We start from the raw sequence: 18,567 nt of genomic DNA on the forward strand, positions 1-18,567 counted from the left end.
TAAGGGATGTGGAAGGCTTTGGTTGGAAGGCTTTGGTTGCTGTTGAATTAACATTTCTATATGCATCATTTCACTAGATAATTTGCTGACTCTTAAATTTTTGTGTAATCAAATTGGCTGGCTGTTTTAACATTTGTCTGACACCATTTTTAAGTGGTAGTTAAATGAAGTGGAGAATGGAGCCCTTTCTTTAGACTCAGGCTGTAGCAGGGTGAGGGTCTCCAGTATGTTTTTTTTTGAGACAGGACCTGCTCTGTGTCGGGGGTTGTGCATTTCCAGCACTCACACCCCACAGAGCCCTTTTTAGTCTGCCCACAGCTGCAAAATGGGCTGACAAAGGTGGTCGTGGATGGCCAGGAACTGACACCCTCTGTCTCCCCAAGTTCATCTCATTGCCAAAACCTTGGTACTGTGCTTAAGGCGAGAATCCTTCTCCTCTTCCACTAAGGACAAGAGGAAAAGGCCTCAGGCTGTGCCAGGGGAGCTCCAGGTTGGACATTAGGAGGAATTTCTTCATGGAAAGGTTGCTCAGACATTGGAATGGGCTGCCCAGGGAGGTTTGGAGTCCTCCTCCCTGGAGGTGTCCAAGGAATGCCTGGATGTGGCACTGAGTGCTCTGGGCTGGTGACAAGGTGGGGATCAGTCGTAGGTGGGACTTGATTGTCTTGGAGGGCTTTTCCAACCTCAGTGGTTCTGTGAAACAGCTCCACATGGGACCAAAGCAGGGCCTTGAAGGGAAAATTGTGCCAGGGAAGGTTTAGACCAGGTATTAGGAAAAATTTCTCCACAGAAAGGGTAGTCAGACATTGGAAGAGGAACGTGGTGGAACCACCATCCCTGGAAGTGCTCCAAAGATGTGCATATGGCACCTGAGGACATGATTTAGTGGGGACCGTGGTGGTGCTGCTGGGTGGAGAGTTGGACTTGGTGATCACAGAGGTCTTTCCCAGCCTCAGTGGTTCTGTGCTTCTCTTTCTGAAGTTCACCTGCACCGACACTGCCAGGCTGTGGGCAAATGGCTCTGCAGCCTGTGGGCTCTGCTGGGGGCCATCCAGGTACCTCCAAAAGCAGGGAAATTGCGGGGTTTCCTCAAAAGCCATGCAGCCCTTCTCCTCCTGCGTGCCTCTTTATGTCTCTCCATGCCCAGGAGCTGGATCTCTGTGCTTGTACACTCTTCCCTCAGTGCCAGCAGTCCCTGGGTCCCTGTGCCACCTTCCCCAGGCAGGGAGGATGGTGATGGAGCAGGCGTTCCTCCGGGTTTGGCATGCTCAGCTCAGGCAGGAGGGAACACCAGCCTCAGGCAGACCATGAACATTTGTCACCTGCAGCAAGGCAAAAAGTGTTGCCCAGAACAGCCTTTGGAAATATTTTAATTACCTCTGGTTAATCTGGCAATCAACGAACTTGAGGTAAAGATCACAAGTGGAGACAAAGTCTAAGGGGAATTTTATGCTTGGAGTCAAATTTCAGCAATGTTTTTGAAGCGTTTCTAATTGGGATGGTTTAAGAGCCATCCCCAAACCTCCCTGAATCCAAACAGTTCTGATGTAAGTGGGAAGCAAATCAGTCATGCAGCTCTAGCCCAGCACTGAGAGCTGGAGCAACACAGGGCTTCTAAAAGAACCAGCCTAACCACTGAGGTCTTCCTGTGCAGCTTTACAGTCAGAAAACTTCTTTAATGGACTATAAATCAGAAAAGGAAATTTATTTTTTGTTTCTCCAGGCTGGAAAGACGAGCATGCATCTGCCTGACGGCTTTCAGAGCGAGCCATCCCTGCCAGCCAAAGCAGATTCTCTGTGCCTGCTTCCAAGCAGCACGAGCTGAAACAACTGGTGGCAGAGTGGGGTGTCTCTACAGTCCTAGCCATGAAGAGAGGTGATTATTCCTCCCTCCTAATTCCACTTCCCATACGGAAATTATCCTGTGCTGGAGGCGTGCACCTTCCTCTGTTCTGTCAACGTGTGTTGCTAGGAAGATTTATTTCAGTAATAAGGTCTTTGCAGTGAAACTTAACAAAAATGAGGGGGCAAGTTTATTAATTATATATTTTACAGTTAATTAAAGATAATATTTAACAGAAGTAATTGCAGGCATCTGCATTGATGGCACAATTAATTTCCAGTGATAAACGGGTTGTGTGTCCCTTTGTTGGACTGATCAGAAACAAATCCTGCCTCGTGCTAAACCCCTCTTGTCTCTTTGCATTTGCAGGAGATGAAACATCCTCCTGCTTGCAGCACAGGGAGGAGGCTGGAGCTGGGCTGCTTTCTCCACACCTGTAGAACTGCCATGAAATGGGGATTCTTTGTGTTTCATTGGTTTCTCTGAGGAAAACAGCAACCCTGAGATGAGACAGAGCCTGGGGGTGAGTGCAGGTCCCACCACCAGTTCTGCCAGCTCCCTCAGCTGGGCCTGGTGCCCTCCATCCCATCCTGCCTGGCAGCCCAGCTCTGGGAGGCAGGAAAGCTTTGTTCCACAGGACTCAGGTCTTTCACCCCTCAAGCTGCTTCTAAGCAGTCTCTTCCATTTGTGCTGCAGTGCTGTGTAGGAGCGCTTGTCACTCATCTCAGCTTGCATTCAGCATGTTCCCAGAGCCTGGGCATGGATGTAGAGGAGCTGTCCATGTGGGAACTTGCTGGGCTCTCAGAGCACCTGCCCCTTTGGGATCTGACACAAAGGGTGCCCCCCATGTGCCCTGAGGTCTGTGCAGTGGGCAAGTTTATTCTGCACTATCACTGGCAATGTTTCTCTTCTCCTAACACCTTTCAGACAGGTTGGTAGGTTCTCTCTCCTGCAGGTGTCCATCTCCCATGATCTTCCTCCTACCTGAGGTACACACAGAGCCTGTGACACGGAGCTGAGTGATTTTTATTCCCTCCACTTGAGGGAAGTAGCTTACAATGTTATAAACTGGTCCTCTGTGATTGACTCGTGCCACCTATTTCTGAAACACAGCCAATAAGGTTAGAGAAGATTTAGAAAAGTTAACAGTGTCCAGATCTGTTTAGGACAGGAAGGGAGTCCAAAAGCTGAATAAAATACTGTAAAGAGCCAAGCCCAGCACAGCTGCTCGACACAGAGCCATCCTGTGAGAGTGTGATGTTCCTTCCCGTTTCCTTTTCCATTTGTTACAGAAACTCTTGATGCAGTTGGTGGGTTCTCCCCAGGGGCAAAGGAACTGCTCCAGGAGCTCTGCACACCTCCAGGCAAGGTCCTTCCCATGGAGGAGGTGATGGGAGCTGGTCGAGGAGGTCCTTTTCCAAAGGCACGTCACAGGGATCAGGGCTTCCAGCCTTTTTAGCGTCTTCGTGAATGAGGTAAAAGATGGACTAAGCAGCATGTGAATGACATGGGTGGTGAAAGGAAGAGAAAGCCATGCCAAGGCCCAGAAGAGGTCCCAGGTTCCAGCCTGGCCAGCCTGAGCAGGGCTGGGCTGTGTCTGCCGTGGGCTCAGGAGAGCTGGGGCCGAGCCTGGGCAGCCCGAGCAGCAGGCTGGCTTTGTGAGGGCAGCTTTGAGCTGAGTGTTGGCTGCTCTGCTCTAAACCCCAGCTTTTCTGCAGGCCCATCTTGTAAATATTTAAGTGCAGGAGTAGCGGGCCCAGCAAGTCCGTGCGGGGATTTGCAGGCAGGGAGGGGAGCAGAGTGTGTGTGAGCTGCATGTCTCACGTGTCTGCACCCGCATGTGCAGTCTCCCGGTGCCTTCCAGAGAGATTTTAATCCAGAGAGCTCTGACAGCCTTTCAGGCATCAATCACCCAGCACCACAACACCCCTGCAAGGTCAGGCAGTGTTATCAGCCTCCCCTCGGAGCAGCGCTTTGTGCCTCAGCAAGGAGGGGTGGGCAGAGGGAGAGCAGCTCCTGAGTGTGTGAGATTTCCTGCAATCAGAGCTTTCCAGATTCCTAGAGCCAGGGATGGCATCCAGGTCTCCTGGAGCCCTGCTCCCTGCCTTGACCACTGGAAACACTTCCTCCCCACAGAAACCTCACCGTGAAACCACCCAGCAGAGCAGGGCTTTGTAGTTTGGCAGGCAGAACACAGGCTCTGCTCTACCCAATCCACAGGCACATTTTTGGGGTTGTGTGTTTACTGAAATCTTGGCTTTGCTGGTCTGCAGAGAATAAAAGTTGATTGTTGAGCAGCCAGGGCTCGGCGTCGCCCTGCCTGTACGTGTAAATTCCCTGCACAGCCAGGCCAGGCCAGGGGGGATGTTTGTGGGGCTGCAGCCTGCTCGTGTGAGGAGCCTTGTCTCTGCTCTGTGCTAAACATGTCTCTGGTTACCTGCTCTCACTGGAGCTTTTCTGGTTTTTCCAATCCTTTCCTTGGCTGCTCTGGCTGCGGGGCCTTGTGATAGCTGGCTGGATTTATTTATTTAATAATAAAACTTAAAGAGCGAGTTGTTTTCCAGGCAGTGGCTGTCTCTGTGGAGCCAGGTCATGATGGGGTTAGTGTGGAGGGAAGCAGGCCTGCTTGGGGAACTTAAAATCTGCCAATCCCACTATTCCTTCTGCTCCTCAGCCTTCTCCAGTAACCCCTTCCTCCTGCACTGGCAGGAAAGTTCATGGTGCTGTCCAGACCTTGCCACTTCCATCTCTCTCAGGATGTGGCAGGGGTAGTACAAGAGGGAGTTCACAGCCCAAGGCTACAAACAAGACACTATGACAGTAAAGAGAAGATGATGGAACACAAGGGGTGGGTCTTCTTTTGGTATTTCTCCTGCGCAGATCCCTACAGTTGTTACAGCATGTGTCTCCTGTCTCTTACCTCTTCTGTAAGGGACAAGGACATCCTCCCCATTGGGCTTAGCAGTGCTATCTTTATTCTCATGGTTGGGAAGCAACTGAACTCTTTTGGAGGATGGATTAGTCAGGGGTTTAAAACAAAAGTCAGAGGTTTGTGCTCTGGATCCCAACCTGAGGCATCTGCTGGTCCTAATCTGAAGGGCTCCCCCACCCCCAGCTTCACACAGGGTACCCTCAGGTTGAAAGGGCCACTGTGCTGCTTTAGGAGAATTGATTTTCTTCATCTCCGTGAAATCCTGGGTTGTGAGGTACCTGCCTGACAGCACTGCTTTGGGCAGAGGTCAGTCACATCACTCCCACTCCATCACAGTGGGAAATCCCCTTGGGATTTACAGCTGGATAAGGAAACCCTCCTCCATCACTCTCTGACCTGGGCTGGGCAGTGTTCAGGTGCATCTTAAAGACTCCACGTTCCAAGAGCAGGAATCTGTCACAGCACAGCTCAGTGCCTCAGGGGGGAGGGGGGGTTGTTCCCTGAGGGTTTGGCTTCAGGAATAAATCTGTACCTCCACACTCTGCCCATAAAACTGATAACACTGAGATTGCTTTACACATCAGCAACAGAATGGAGACAGCAGAGGCAATCAGGACCCAAAATAATTATGTTTATCATCCATAATCATCACACAGAGTCTAACAGCACATTAGCACTTCCAGCAGGCAGTTTTCAGGAGCAGGGAATGCAGGCAGTGTTTTGGAGGATGCACTGATTATTTTAAAGGACATCAGCCACAACTGAACATGCCATGGGGAATTCTCCGAGCTGCCAGCGCTCTCTTTTATTGCATGTGTGGAGAACAGGAGCAGGGCCAGTCCTGAACCATCTCTGTAAAGTGTTACTGGGTGTAGTTTCCAGAGTCAGGCTGTGGAAACAACAACTCAGCCTCTTTCTGCCTGATCCCAGGGATTTGGAAGGTGTAATCTGGAAGAGCCTACAGCTGCTTGAATCCCTCTCCATGGAAGGGATTATTCCAAGGGAAGTCTCTCATGTTTCTCCTTGTGATGATGACTCTGCTCCTCCCTATTTTCCTGCCAGTCCTGGAATACACACAGACTTCAGGGCTGAGCTCCCTGGTGGAGAGCTACCCTCCCCTGCACAGTCTTGGGGGTCTGGGGCTACAAATGTCCAAGCAAATCCAAGTGACCTCAGTTCAAAACAGGTCCCTGCAAGCTGCAAAACCCAACACTCTTCAACCCATGTCCTGCAGCATGGTCCTCTCTCTCCAGTGCTGCACTGTTAGGGAGGGCCAAGCTTTGCAGCAAGGGAGAAGAGGCCAGAGAAAGTCCCAGTCAGGAGGAATGCAGTCAGTCACTGCATTCAGCCTTTTGATGGAAGGGCTTAGCAACAGTCTGCTTGGAAAGAAGGGCCTTGGAGCCAGATTTGTATGTGGAATTAGTTGGAATCTTATCAAAAGCCCACAACGCCTCATCTCTTCAGCAGAACATCCGAGATGCTGCACATTTATTTGCTGTGACGTTGCAGGTTATGAAGTGGCTTTATAACCCCTTGTTTTCCATGAGGATCCCCAGGTGGAGGTGTAAAATCCATCCTTACAGGATGTCCCTCCCGAGGTGTGTCTGGGTGTAAGGGAGGGGCAGTTCCCATCCTGTCTGTCAGTGGGAACTGGTGTTCCTTCTGCAGACAGCACCCCACTGCCAAGAGCTGCTTTAGCAAGGCTCTTAGAAACTGCTTTCAAACCTGGAAGGGTTTTTGGAGCCAAACATTGGTCTAAGTGCATTTTTACTGAAATTCAAATGCAAACCAGCCAGACTTTCACTCCAGCTTTCCTGCGGATTGTTTCTCCAGGGGCACCCTCTGGCTTATCCGCAAGAGTGTGGGAATGCTGTCAAGACAGGAGCCATTTTCCTGTGTGTAAAAGGCACCCAGCTCAGGGGCTGGGCCAGAAGGTTCTCTGCTGTGGGTATCTTATGCCAGGGAGCCAAGGAGGGGAGCTGAGCTCCAGGGAGTGCTCTGGGGATGACTGGAAGAGCCTTGCAGTTCCCTGTGCAACTGAGACTTGCCCGTGGTGTCAGGGATGTGTAGTTCCACAGGCAGTGGATAATGGGGTGAAGGACACTCAGGGCTCCAGAGCCAGCTGGAGCCAGTGAAGTCCAGTTGGTCTGGCCATCGTCCAGTCAGCTTTTGTGTGTCTTCAAGGGCAGGGACTGTTCTACTTCTCTGGGCTGCTGTCCTGGATAATTGGGTTTTCCTGAGCACAGTGCTCAGTACCGAGTGTGAAATCTTTTCCAAAATCTTGGCCCTTTTCTACGCTAGCAGAGGTTCTGCTTTCAAAGCAGGTTTATCACTGACTTAACACCCACCAGGCTTCCCTTGTGCTCCTAGAGCTCCTCCAGCCTCTTTGTGGGCTTTTCCAAGTGCAGAGGGGACAATGCCAGCTCCCATCCAGTGTGTATCCAGGGTGGTTTAGAAAGGCACTTCATAACTTGGAACATCACAGTAAATAAATGTGCAACATCTCAGATGTTTTGCTGAGGAGATGAAGTGTCGCAGGCTTTTGAAGGGATTCCAGCTAATTCCACACACAAATCTGGCTCCAAGGAGCTCCTTCCCTGCAAACCACAGAGGACTTGGGGCCAGCCCAGACCATTGCATGCCCTGGCCCAGCTCAATCAGTCTAGGAAGAGAGTGGGACCAGTACAGTGAGGGGCCTGAATGTCCCTCCCATGGTCTTTTAGGAATGAATGGATCAGAAGAGGAAGATACTGAAGCAGTGATGGATGCAGCTGGGGAAGCTCCTGTGGTAGATCCTCAGCACGAGAGCTGCAAACCCAAGCTTTGTGGTGTGGAATTGCACCAGGGAGAAAGAGGAGGCTTGTCCTGGAGAGCTCCTGCCAAAGTGTGAGACTGGTGGAGGTGAACAGAGGGGCAGTGAAAGGATCCTGACTGAGCCTGGTGCTGTGCTGGCAAACTTGCTGTAGAGTCACAGCAAAAGGAGGTTTTGAAGACAAGTAAGGAGCTTTCTGGGTGTTTTTCCCTGCTAGAAGCATGAATAAAGAAAAGCACGCCAGTGCTTCATTGGAAATCTGGTGGGTGGCCTGGTGCTATGAGCTGATAGAAGGTGGGGGCTCATTCCTTCATAATGAATGAAAGATGACAGATGGGGAGAGGCAAGGAAAGGCCTTCAGCACTGGTATAATTAACTTACTCCTGAGAACACTGGGATGAGCTTTTCTCCTAATATGATAGAGAAAAGAGAGGATGTTTGACTGAGAGTAAAGAGATAATGGGAATTGTAGAGGTGAATGCAGTTGTCCCTCTGTTCCTGAGACACTTGAAGCAAAGCCTCTGTTCCAGCTTTAGGAGCAGATGTAGAGGATGGATTCCTGGTCTGGGGGGGGAGGGGTTGGGCTGCACCTCCTGGGGTGCTTCTCCAAGCTTAATCCACAGCCCTGAGCCCTTGGCTTGGAGGAGGAGGTGAGGAGCCAAGCCCCCTTCACAGCAATAATGACTTCACACCCTGACTTTTTCCCCACGAGCCTTTTCTCTTGCACACTAACGAGTCTGAGCCTACTTCATTGTGCCTCGGTAATTGTGCTTTTAATTATGCTGTGTGTCTGCCACCATCTGTTGTGCTCTTTTCAGAATCTGTTTCAGTTCTGATATCCCCTTTTGAGATGAAGGGACCACGAGTGCCCGCAGTACCCAAGGTGTGGATGAATCATAGATTTTTCTGTTCTGTTCTTCGCTTTCCAAATGATTCATTCCACTTGATCTGTTTCTCGATGGTTGCCGAGCCTTGAGCTGACATTTTCATGGAACTGACAGCTTTATGTGGAAAAATGAGGGCTGACTGAGAGGAGTGAAAAAGGTGTCTGTTGGAAAGAAAAATCCTGATCTTTTCAAGATGAGTTTATTTGGACAAGGCCTATCAGAGGACTCTGAAAGAGGAGGTTACAATAGCTCCCAGTGGGGATGTCACCTGGGAGAGGCCTGTGTGAAGTTGCTGGTGTTGGGACAATGCTGTGACCTGGGGATAGATGGAGAAGAGCAGCATGGCACACGTCCCCCCAAAGCAGGGCTGCAAGGGACAGGGACATCGAGCCAGGAGAGGGAGCTGGAAAGGCTCCAGCTTCGGTAAAGGAGATGAAGAGAAGCAAAACAAGGTTAATGAGCCAGAGAGCTTGTTAGGAAGGGAGGACAACTGCAAGTTTGGGCAGAGGATGGCTCCTTTCTCCTGGTGTGCAGGGCTGTTCTGGCCTGTCCCACTGCTGATACTGTGCTATGTCTGGCTCTGAGCACCTTGTTCTAAACAAGGTGACCTTTCTTTCTGTTCTCTTTGCCCTCTAGAGCTCTGTCACTGGTTGGGCCCACAAAGCAGCCCCGACACCCAACAGTGTGGCTTTGTCACTTGCTGTGCATGTTCTGTGCACCTGCAGGATGCTGCAGCTGGCTCTGGTTTGGATCTCTGGGTGGGATGTGGCAGAGTGGGTATCATCCATGGTGCCAGACCCTCAGTACCCTTAGACAAGTCTTATTCCATCCCAGGCCAGAGAGATCATCCCTTGACCTCTGGCAGCTGCTCCTCATCTTGTCTTCTGAGCATCTCTTAAAAATATTTTGGGCTGCCCTGATGTGGTTTCCTGATGCTTTTTCTGCCCTTGCTCCTTCCCCTGAGCCTGACACCTTGGTGCTTCAGTGTCACCCATGGTCATGGGAGAGGAAAAGAACCACCTGAGCCTCAGATTGTTGTCCCTGTTCCAGTTCCTGGACACTTTTCACCTCCAGCTTCCTACTGTGGGAAAGGATTGTTGTGTCCTTCTGCTCTTGCTGGTTTCTTATGCAGGGAGGATGGAGAACATAAATAGCTCACAAATCAGCTCAGGGGCTCTCTCTGTGTCATTCCTGCATTCCACAGGCAGGTTCCTTTCCAGTCTCCTCCTGTACATGCAGGGTGAGGAGCCTGCATCAGTCATGGGACAGGACTGTGAGTGAGGTTCCTTCCAAACCCAGTTCCATTTAGCTCACAATGGGTAAACCACTGTGTTTCCATTAAATCCACTTTGTATCAATCCATGGAGCTGGGCTTGGGCGAGAGGTGCCGGGCCCAATAGGCCACTAATTAATTACCTACCCCACGCTCCTTACTGGCAAGGCAGGGCCCTTCTGATGGTTAATTAGGGTGGGAGCCAAGGAGAGGCTCTGTCTCGGTGGTGATCCACATTCCCTCTGGCTTCCTTCCTCGCAGACATGTCCTGGCACTGGGAGGGGAAGCCAAGGCTGAACATATGGCTCACTGTGGAGCTCTGACCTTCCCGGAGCGCGGCAGAGCCGAGCGGCTGGAATTCCCTTCAAGTGCCACTCAAAACCTACCTGATGCCGTGGAAATCCTCTGTGGCATTTCTGGGAAAACAAAACAACCCTTGGCCCAAGTGCCAGCAGTTGTTATTCCCTCATGTTCTTCCTTCCTGTGCACCGTGGACAGCTGAGAGACTTGGGATGGTGCAGCAGGAGAGCCCCTGTGACCTCCTTGTGGGCTCTGTGCTCAGAGGTGATGAGCAGCAGCACAGCTCCACAGGTGCTCCCTGCATGGCTCTGGGAATCCCAGGGCAACACCATGGGTTGGGATGTAGCTCTCTTCACAGAGGGCAGCAGGCACAACTCTCTCCCAGGATTTTTCCTGGGAAAGGCAGTGAGAAGCTCAGAGAAGAAGAGAAAACAATTCTTATCTCCATTCACTGCTCCTGTTGTTTTGCACACGTGGAACGTGTTGTGGAGATTGTTTCCCAAAGTGATTTGTTAATTGGACACGGGTGAAGGTTGTTTTGATTCCTTGGCCAGTTGGGTCAAAGCTGTGTCCTGGCTGTCTGCAGACAGTCACGGGTTTTTCTTTAGTATCTCTTCAGTGTAGTGTTCTTTAGTATAGTATCTTTTTAGTGTGTAATTTAGTATAGTATTAGTGTAATATAGTACAGCTTAATAAAGCAATTGTTCAGCCTTTTGAATTGTGGAGTCAGAGCACATTACTCCCTGCATCGCAGGCTCCCTGCACCTATATTGGGATACCTGAGGCAAGCCCCACACAGCTCTGGTGGCATCTCCCCTGTCCTCAGACACATTTAGGGTGAGTCATGGTAGTTCAGACACTGTCCAGCTGTTCTGCAAGCGGAATCCATGGCTGGCTGGCCTGAGAGAGACCTTGGATAAGTGAAATGTAAATGCTCACAGTGCCTTGCCAAGATCTGAGTGGGAAAAACCTTCCTTGGAAGAGGATTTCCCGTCTCGTCCCAAGGAGTCCCAGCTGCTGAGTGTGCTTTGTTGTCATGGCCTCGTGTCTGAATTTGCTTTCCCCAAGACCTTGAAACCCATTCCCCTCCCCAGCTCCTCAAGGAGCTTGATGCAGCCTGTCTCCAGAAATGCAGCTGTTTGCTCCTTCTCTGGAATCAGAGAATATTTCTACTTTCTTTCCTCATGCTCTGCAGTGACCTAATTATTTAACTTTGCACTGCAGCCTCTTCCTACAGCACTTGCCAAAGAGCTCATCAAAGCCTCCCGTCCCCAGCGCTGGGGGAGCTGGATTATTAATCTCTCTCTGCTCAAGGTTAGTGGAGATGTTTCCTCCTCTCATGGACAGCTCTTCCAGACAAATCTTTGGCCTTTCCACTTGCAGGCAGCTGGGAGGGCGTTGGAGTGATGCTCATTGTTAACATAAGGTTCCTCCAGGCTGCACTGGAATATCACACACTTAATTCTTGGCATAACTTGATCTGTTTGATCTGTTGATCTTGGTCTTGGGGTGACTGGAGGAGTGTCTGGTCTCCCTCCTTCCTTGATAAAAGGAGGCTCGTAGTTAGCCATAATCCTGGAGACTGGTGCCAAAAATCTCTCACATCTGGCTGCGATTTCCCAAATCTGTGATGTTCAGGAGCTGTGGCAGTGCATGGAGCAGAGGGGCTGTGAGAGGCGGTTCAAGCCCATGTCCTGCACTGGGATTTCACGTGTGGGTGCCTGTGCTGTGTGCAGGAACAGCTGCTCAGGGCTGACTCTGCCCAGAGTGCTGCTCCACAGGAATGCAGCATCTGGGAAGGTGTGTCCAGCCAGCCCCCAGCACTGCCTCCCTTCTCTGGGGGGATTCTGTGGGCGCTACATGGTGCAGAGCTGCCCATGGGATCAGGACCAGCAGTGGCTCTAAAGCCACTGAAGCCCCTTGGCCACCCAGTGGCCTCACTCCAAGAGATCATTTGGAGTAATGTCAAGGGAAAGGAAAGTAGGAAGAGAGCAGGAGATATTGGGAGGGTGTTGGAAGTTGCTGTCAAAGTCAAGGGAGCTGGATCTGACTGGATGCAAGATATGAGTAGGGCAGAAGCTAGTGAGGAGGTTTAGAGTCACCCCATCCCTTCCTTATTTGAGCAGCTGTGACACTGCCACTGTCTCCCCCACCATCGCCACCACCCCAGGACCTGTCCCCTGCCCACTGTGCAGTGCTTGGGCTGGAGAGCAGCCCCCAGCTGCCCCCATCCCACCCTGCAGCTGTGGGATGGATATGGGCATCCCACCCATATCCATCATCCTGTGGCTGCTGGTACCCAGCTGGTACCCAGCACGTGCCTCTGCTCCCGGGCAGCAGCTGCCAAGCCCATTTGCTCAGCAGGTATGTTCCTGCGTTCATTGGGAGAATAGGCTTTTTGGAAGAGAGGAGGGAGAGGACAGAGGAAAAACTGGAGGGAGGGCAGGAGGAAATAAAAGGGAGTAGAAGAGAGAGGGAAAAAGCAGCAAATGACTGGAAAGATTAGAGATGGAGTGTGGAAAGGACTGTGTATCCCCTGTTGCTTTGAGCACTCAGCAGATCCTGTGGTGTGTCTGCTTTATTACTGACAGAGTTCTCCCTTCTGTCGGCTTGTTTCCTAATTGCTGGTCTTGTAAACTGCTTGATTTATGGCTCTGTTCATCAGCTCTGGCCCTCGGGTATAACATGCTTTTCCTTCCAGGCTGGGAAGTGAATAACGAATTAACAGCCTGCCTTAGGTTCAATGAGAAGCTGAGCATTCAGGGATCTTTATTGGGCTGCACGTGCCAAATAGAAGTGCTTAATTTTTACTTCTCATTCACAGAGGGTATTCAGAGAGTCCTTCCCCAGGGCAGCAGCAGCCTTGTGGCTGCATGGTGCCTTTGAAGTGTCCCCACAAGAGAAGCCACCAAGGAATGGTTTCGCTGTTGGTTTGCACAGAGAGCTCAATCTGCTTCCTCTGAAGCTGGCATTGTGTGCCCTGTACGTTTGTCTCACACAAACTTCCCTTCAGAACAGCCCAGGGATGAAGATGAGGATGAAGTCAAACGGCCTTGCTGAGCTGGAGCTGTGCCTTGTGCTCTGCCAGCAGCCAGCCCCTGGCTGTCACCCCTGAGAAGGGCTCTGTCCTAAACCCTGGAGTACACTACAGTCGGTGTAGATGAAGTCTTCACTGACTCCCACAGCCCTCCATGGCTTTCCAGTGCCTTCCACACAGCTGTGATCCTTGTGGCTCCATGGTCACACCACCATGCACCAGGTTTATGGAGCAACCAGGCCTTGGAATGATAAGCCCAGGGTGGGAGGTTCCTTGAATTCAGGGCCTGGCTCTTCTCCTTGCCCTGTGGTCAGGAAGTCACGTCATGGCCCCCAGCAGCTCTGCACCACCCAGACATGCTGTGGGGGACACATGAGAAGGAAATGCCTGTAAAACAACACCTGTGTGGAGGAAGAAAACTCTTGTAAAGAACAGAGGAACTGCTGTAGCACTGCAGGGCTCTTCTGTGAGCACAACGGTGCACAAGTTATCTGCAGGTCTCCAGCAGATAACGTTTAAGCTGACAGATCCTCTCAGGACTTGGCAGCTCTGCCCTCCTGCCCTCAACAGCCTCTCAGGATGCTGCTGCTGCCTCTGAGCTGCTTCATGGCTGTGGCAGGTGAATCTGATGTGCCTGGAAGGGTGAGCTCAGGAAAATGGCTCTGTAGGGCTCACCTCAGCATCATGAGGCTGCGAGTGAGGGACAGAGCCTGCAAAGTCAAGTGCAGCATTAATGTAAGGCTACAGCACTTCAGGGGCTGTAAAAACTCTGTTAGAGGGAGAGTTTTAACACACCTGCTTGTCACACCTGCTTTAACACACCAGCCCTCACTTGTCTGTGGGAGCTCAGATGATGGAGTGCTCTCTTCCAAGAATCCTGCAGCAGGGAGAGTTGCTGGTATCTGGTTTTGCTCTTGGGGCACACAGAATAATAAATAAACTGCAAGGTAGGGTGTTTCTTTGCTCATGGCATTAGCAGCACACAATTACATGGTCCTAGGTATCCTGTGTGCTCTGCTCTTGCTGTGCCTTTCACTGATGGGTCTGCAGGACACCCGTGGAGCTTCTGAGGAGCAGGGAACAGTGCCTTGGAGCACCATGAGCACCCATCATCATCATCTTTGACTTCTCACAAGGCTCAAGAGCCTGTCCAACCCCTGGGAAAAGCTGAGCCCACATGTCCTTATGCCATATCCATCAGGACTCCTCTGTTTTTCTTTAAAATCCATGACTTCTGCCTCCTTACAACAATCCCAGCAGGCTGTAACAGCAGGATCTTGGAGTGCAGAACAGGAGAGGACTCAGCAATGTTCTTCATGGGACACAAGCACCCACCTCCCGTGGCTGTAGTCATGTGCTTCCTTGTGCCATGGAGTCCAGGATCCAGGAGAACGAAGACAGGAGATCAAAAGAGCTCTTGCTTGCATTTCACAGATGCTATCACCAAGACTATTTACTGCTAATCACTAAACTAGTCTGAGTACATACCCAAAGTCCAGGTATCATCATTTCCTGATAAAAAAAACTTGAACTGCGTTGGTTTGGTGTGTGAGTGTGCTCACACCCTGCTCAATCTGTGCCCCACTTCCTAAATTGCACAGCAGGCAGGATGGCTCAGGAACAGGAAAGGCAGGAGACCCAAGCTTTTGCCTGATCAGCCTGCCGAGGCTGAAGGAGCAACAATCCCAGATCCGTGCTGAGGGAGAGCAGAGGAGGTGCCTGCACCTTTCCCCTTCTTCCCTAGCTGGAGTAGTTTCTAAGCTTGAGTCCAAGACCCCTTTTTCCTCTCTGGGTGCTGCTGTGACAGCACAGCACAGGCAGCCTCTCCTCCAGCCTGCTCCTCCTGCTCACACCACACAAGAGGCTGGAAATGGAATCAGAGGGAGATGCTTCTCTTTATACTCGATATTCGCATGGTGAGATCCTCCCTCCTCACCTCTGACCTGTTCCTGCCTGGCTGCCAGTGTGGTTCTGAGCAGCACAGTGTTTAATCACCTTCTGGACGATTGAGCAGAGCCGTTCCCAAGCTCTCCCTCCCCTGCCCGTGAGCAGGAATTACCTCGGGCTGGCTGTGCAATGTGTCCATCAGCCAGCGTAGCTCCCGTTGCCTGGATGCAGGTTAAAAAAAGCCTGCTGGTAGGAAGGGCATATCTTACAGCTGAAGGTGTGATAGATGAGCGTCTGTTCTGTCCCCAGAATGGGATTTTTTGAAGTTTGTGTATTTCAGCGAAAGGTTACGGCCCCTCTGCTGGCAGGGCTGCTCCTGCAGCTCGGGGAAGTGGCTCTGTTTGTGTGTGTGTTCTGTGCAGGGCAGAGTCACACAGGGCTGGGAAAGGGCCCTGCTGGCAGCGCTGCTCTTGAGCCCAGTCCGGCAGTGTCGGGGTCTGACCCCCAGCAGGAGCTGCCTCTGCAGTGCCTGCCCTGGCTCACCCCAGCGGCCCCGCGACACTCCCCCCCAGCAGGCACTCGTGGCCATCAGCCCTCTGGAGCTGCAGGAAAGGATGGAGTTGGGGGGTTTGGGGTGAGCCCTGGATTTGAAGTTCAGCTGTAATGTTGATTCTCAGGTCAGGAGCACAACCAGGACTGTGCCCTTGGCAGAAGAAGCTTCTGGACCAGCCGGGCGAGGAGGGTCTTCCTGGCTGAGTGCTCTAAGAAATGTTTGGCGTTGGAGCTGTGAGGCTCATCTCACCAGGCCTGTGCCCTCCTGCACAGAGGGCAGGCTGCACACATTTTGATGGCTCTCACCCACCAAAGACCTTGGCCAGCTTCATGGTGACTGAATTCAGCCTTGAGAGCTCTTTGGCTGAAGGAACAGGGATTGCCAATATCTTCCTTATCAAGCTGCAACCTCTGGAGGCTTTATGGGTCCAGAATCCCTGTGTTCCGTGGCTCCATTTTGGTGTCTGGCAATACAAGGATGCCCTGAAGAGCACAAAGTGAATCCCTCTAAAATGGCCTTGGCCATTTAGGGGTGTGTGACGTAGGTGTGGGTTGGCAGGGCTCCTGAGGAGCAAGCTGGGCTGTGGTCTTTTAAAACCTGAGGAAACTCCGGATGTGAAATGTGGGACACCAGCAGTATGCTGATAATTCCTCATGTGCATTCCCCATCCATCCATCCATCCATCCATCCATCCATCCATCCATCCATCCATCCATCCCTCCCTCCCTCCCACAGAGGGACAAGGAGGCAGAAGGAAAGTGCTCGTGCACGTGTAGGGTATGGAAAAAGACAGCTCATGTTGGCTGAGCCAGATTAGGGAGCAGTGAGAGGCCACCCCGGCTGGCAGATGGCACAAGGGTGGTCCTCAGGAGTGGGCAGTGACAAAGCTGGCACAGCTGCCGCCGAGCTCTGATTTTCCTGCTCGTGTACTCACAGTGTGCTCTTCCCTTGGCAGCACTTGGAGCATCCTTCCCTTCTCCCCACCCAGAGGACTGCTTGCAAGTTAGAGGAAGAATCTGGTGGCAGGCCCCACAAACGTTTGGGTGCTTTCCAGATCTCTCCCACTCTCTCTAGCAGCTCTCAACTTGCTTGGAGTCAAGGACACAGATTAACTCTCAGTTTGCCTTTCTCTCCCCCACTCCACCCATCAGCTGCAGCTCTGCACTCAGACAGGGATGGGCTTTATCAGGATACCTGCCCGGTGAAGGAGACTTCTGATTGATCCATTCTGAGTTCCCTGGAGCTCCCCAAGCTGGGGATGCTGCACTGCTGAGTTGCTCTGGGCATCACCCCTCCAGGTCCTTGGATAGTGTCACACAATCATAAAATCATCCAGGTTGAAAAAGAGCTTTAAAATAATCAGTCCAACTTCTGAGCATGAGAGAGAGCTGTTTAGACTGGTAAGGTGTGGCTGACCCTCAGCTCAGTCAGTCTTCTCCTTTTAGATCCAAGACTTGGTCCCTAAATCCAACCAACCCAGCTTTGGTTCTGTGCCCTGCTTGGAAGCAAAGGCAAAAGTTTCAGCCTGAGCTCCTGGGCTGGCCAGAGCTGTGCTGCCCCCGGGGCTGCCTGGGGCTCGATCACCTCTCCTTCCCGACAAGGCTGGGCTGGAGGGGGACAGGGCAGGGGGTGCTCTGTGATGATCCCCTCTCTGCTGGCCTCCCAGCAGGTCCCCAGCAGGGCAGAGCTCCTTTCCCACTGGCATCACTGCTGCGGGGATGAAAAGCCCTGGCAAGGCAGGAGCAGGGAAAGGGAGGTGACTTTCCTCTCTAGTTGCTTTGTTTGTTGTTTAGGAATCGAGTGGAAGAAAGGCTTTGCCGACTCCATTAAGGAAGCCATTGTTTAGTTGAGGACTTATTTGTTCTTTGGGAAGAAGATCGTGTTTGCCTTTGGGGGGACATTGTGCAATGTCAGTTCCTTTTAATTAGTTGTTGTTTCTTTACCTTGGCTTGGTTTAGCCAGAGAAGAAGATTCTGAAAGGGGAATTAAAAAAAAAAACAAAAAAAAAAAACCCCAACAAAACAAAACAACAAAAACACAGAGAGAGGAAACAGGAACACAAAACAAAGCTCAGATGTGGGGCTGGGATTTGAGATCTGTGCTTCCAGCTCGTCCCTGCTACGCACACACTTAGCAAGAAAAGCTCTTACCACAAAGGCTGAGGGTGTGCCTCCTTGCTTTCCCACTATTCCTGGCCTCTCCATGCACTTTAGGGATGAAGGAGGGAAGCCTGTGTATCTCTGTGCTGGATTCAGGGCCATATGGAGATGAGCTGAATGTACAATAGCTGTTTCCCAGGAGAAGGGGCCTGCACCAGCAGCCGCTTGGCCCAGATGTCGGGGAGGGCTGTACCTCTCCCCCTTTTATGAGAGCACCTGGTCATCTTCCTTCAGTCCTTCTGTCTTTGAGGCTGAGCGGAAAGATCTGGGCATCAGGGCAGGCTGCTGAGCAGAGGGATGTGTCACCTCAGCAGCTTTGAGGATGTTTAGGTACCTGTTTGTCCGACTGTAGTGACAATGAGGCATTAAACGGGACAGAGGATCTCGCCCTCCCCTCCCTTCATGTCCACCCTCGTTTCTATCCATTTTCCTCTCTCACGGCCTCATGGGGGAGAGCAGGGGGAGGATTCCCCTCTGTCCTCCCTCCCGTGTTTTCAGCTTGCAGCTGCTCGAGGCCGGGGCAGTGTCGGGGCCCTTGGAGCCCTGGCTGTGCCTCGTCACCACGTCTCGCCCCTGGGCTGGAAGGCGGTGACAGCCGGGGAGCAGGGACAGGCAGCTGGCCCCGGCAAGCTGCAGGTCAGGGGAGGGTTTGCTTTTGTGCAGGCCATAAGGAAAGGAGCCCTCGTGGCACAAAGAGAGTTAAAAACGTCTCCATGAAAGCCCTGGGGCTGCCCGGAGCTCGGCAGCCTCCGTTTCCAGGCTGGTGCTTTGCTGGCAGCCGGCAGCCCCCGGAGCAGAGCTGGGTGCCTTCTGTCTCCTCTATTCTTCCCAGGGCACCTCCCCGCTGAGCGGGGCTGAGTGAGCTGGGGGTCACTCCCACTTCT

The 18,567-nt window shown here is 51.9% G+C and overlaps 1 long non-coding RNA gene across 1 annotated transcript; it reads left to right on the top strand.

Annotated features, from left to right (window-relative positions):
- Positions 1 to 1,739: 1,739 nt before the first annotated feature.
- LOC119705304 lies at positions 1,740 to 3,348 on the top strand. The gene is made up of 3 exons (XR_005258185.1): positions 1,740 to 1,876; positions 2,213 to 2,366; positions 3,136 to 3,348. It is a non-coding gene; the product is annotated as an uncharacterized LOC119705304 (long non-coding RNA).
- The last annotated feature ends 15,219 nt before the right edge of the window (positions 3,349 to 18,567 follow it).

The sequence above is a fragment of the Motacilla alba genome, chromosome 10, assembly GCF_015832195.1.
Source record: "Motacilla alba alba isolate MOTALB_02 chromosome 10, Motacilla_alba_V1.0_pri, whole genome shotgun sequence".
Classification (NCBI taxonomy): Eukaryota; Metazoa; Chordata; class Aves; order Passeriformes; family Motacillidae; genus Motacilla; species Motacilla alba.